We start from the raw sequence: 2,841 nt of genomic DNA, 5'->3' as shown, positions 1-2,841 counted from the left end.
GGCATGCAAGCAGCCTCTAGAAGCTGGAAAAGGCAGGTTCTCCCATAGCACCTCCAGAAAGAAATACAGCTCTGCTCACAACTTGATTTTAATTCTGCAAAACCCATTTTGAACTTCTGACCTCCACAATTGTAAGATAATATTTTAGTGTTGTTTTAAGCCACTAAGTTTGTGGTAATTTGTTACAGCAGTAATAGGGCCCTAATATATGGGGGTAACATTTTTTCCAGAATTCTAACTTATCTTTAGTAAAGAAGATTAATAATAATAATAATAATAATAATAATAATAAATAATAAAAGAATCCTCTGCTTTTATGTTGGTTTTTTAGTTTTGGAATTCGTTTACAATGTTCTAAGACTACTAATAAAATGGAAGATAAGCTAAATGTACATGTTTTCCAATATATTTCCAAACTAAAGCAGAAGTATAACTTGCACAATATTTTATAAGATATGTATTTCTACACCACTAAAGTCTATGCATGTTATAGTGGTAGTATACTTGAGCAGCTAAATCTCTAAAATTGAGGCCTAGTTCTTTGAGTACATTGCACCAATTGCATTAATAAAGTTAACATATTCCATCTTGTCTGTCAGTGAATGCATGAAACTCATAAATCAGTACAAGTCATAATATTTATTGAAATAGAGGTTGTCCTCAAGCCCTTGGTAGAGAATTATCAGCATTTTACAGCAGCTGAATTCAGCAGTGAGCAGCCAATACACAGCATACTATAGTGAAATATTTATAAGGTTAAGTTTCCATTTCTCTCCTAGTGAAACAGAGTGATGGTTCTGCTTTAGATCGTATAATTATAGGATCTAATAGACATTGAAGCATGTCCTAATCTGGATGGAGAAAATAAAGAGCACAGTTTATAGTTAATGCAGTTAAGTACTAGTGATAAAAATGACGTTTGGTGTCAATCACTTTTATAAATGTACTATATCCTTAAATGTCATATCTGATGGTACACACTCCCCCAACGATAGCATTAAATTCTCTGTTATACCATAACAGAGACCTCTGAACTATACAATGTCAAATGTACCATGGTCAGAAACTGTATACACTATGAAAATAAAACACTGAACCAAGAAAAATATCCAAATATTCCAAACTGGAAATACATCTTAACATGAATGTAGACAATTGAGGCATAAAGTTTTGAATTAACATGATCACAGCTTTAATCCTTTTTATAAAATGATGCTTGTTCAGGGATACTGGAGTCATCTCAAGGCCTCAGGAATGGGGATTTGACATTCCAAATAGTTCCAGCAACATTTAGTCTTCGATATCTCACTGAATACAATGTTTTGAATGTTTTTAATAACTCTTGAGGCCTTTCTTTATGTTCCTTATGCCTGCATTCTCTTCTCCACCAACTCTATCTGGACAGGTCCTGTTCATCTATGAATAAAAGAGTTAACCTACTAGGCCTGAGACTGTTCTCCTTAGAAAAGCCTGGTTATGTGGTTAGCTCTCCTTTGGCTTCTGGGAACCTAGATATTGTTCTTTGATAAGAATGACGCATTGTACCTAAATGGATCGTGCAAACAATATTGTTTATGCTGAACATCTGCTTTCTTCTGGGAGTCTAGAATTTTGGTATGTGCTAGGCAGAGGGTGCTTATGTGACCAATCCCCAATAAAATCCCTGGGCACTGAGTCTCCAATGAACTTCCCTGGTAGACGACATTTCACATGTGTTGTCATGACTCCTTGCTGGAAGAATTAAGTGCATCCTATGCAACTCACTTGGGAGAGGACTCTTGGAACCTTGTGCCTGGTTTCTTCTATAATTCACTCCATGCACCTTTTCTCTTTGCTGATTTTGTTTTGTATCCTCTCTATAATAAATTGTAGCTGTGAATACAAGTGTATGCTGAGTCCTGTGAGTTCTCCTGGAGAATTGTTGAACCTGGGGATGGCCTTGGGGACCTCTGATATATCTCCCGGCATTCTTAGCTCCAATGTCACCATCGCTGTGAAGCCTCTCCCATTCCTCCCACTCCAGAAGAATCACTCACTTGACTGTTTTGAGTAAGTCAATTCATACCACTTATGTATCTCTTAAATGTATATTATAGTGTATATATCCATCTCCTCTGAGAACAGAGATCATGTTCTATTCATTTTTGTATCATATGTTCTACCACAGTGACTATAAACTAAATTAATCGTTTAATAAATACTGGTTCAGTTGAACTGTCATCAGAGGCATAACTTGTAAAAAGAGAATCAAATACAGTCTATTCAAATACAACCAAAGCATGAACTTTGGCCTCCTTACATTCTTAGCTTTTTCAATAACTAAAAATAATAGTTTGCTTAACCAAATAATTTGACACATAAGTGGACTTTAGATTATAAAGCAAAACATGACAATATGATAGGTAAAAGTCATATTCTGTCCTCACAAGTAAATTTAAATTCTGAATTTTATTCCCAGAATCGTCTTTGTTATGATTCATAATGAGCAAATAAAAGTAACTGCCATTTTTTAACTATTTATTTTACTATATGCTTGAGCGTCTATAATTAAATGTGCACACTTTGTAAAGCATCACCATTCTACATTTTCCCTTAAACTGATTTGTTTTTAATGACCGTGTATTTGAATAAAGACTGTTATGTCACATGTCTATGGCCATGCCACCCTGAACAAGCCCGATCCCATCTGATCTTGGAAGCTAAGCAGGGTCTGGCCTGTTTAGTACTTGGATGGGAGATCGCCTAGGAAGACCAGGTGCTGTAGGTGTAAAAAATAAAAAATAAGGGATTGTAAACTGACAAGGTCCTTGCAATCTGTGAGGTCAACCAAGGCCTGCCTTG

The 2,841-nt window shown here is 35.6% G+C and overlaps 1 protein-coding gene and 1 pseudogene across 2 annotated transcripts in view; one reads left to right on the top strand and one right to left on the bottom strand.

The window, feature by feature from the left end:
- Positions 1–2,841, bottom strand: part of IL1RAPL1 (interleukin 1 receptor accessory protein like 1) — a 1,242,120-nt gene that overhangs the window by 111,278 nt on the left and 1,128,001 nt on the right. The gene's annotated exons all lie outside the window — the stretch shown is intronic.
- LOC112485512 lies at positions 2,649–2,767 on the top strand (annotated as a pseudogene).

The sequence above is a fragment of the Pteropus alecto genome, unplaced genomic scaffold (genome assembly GCF_000325575.1).
Source record: "Pteropus alecto unplaced genomic scaffold, ASM32557v1 scaffold301, whole genome shotgun sequence".
Taxonomy (NCBI): domain Eukaryota; kingdom Metazoa; phylum Chordata; class Mammalia; order Chiroptera; family Pteropodidae; genus Pteropus; species Pteropus alecto.
Note: the sequence above shows the minus strand (reverse complement) of the source record. Positions and strands in the feature narration are given on the sequence as shown.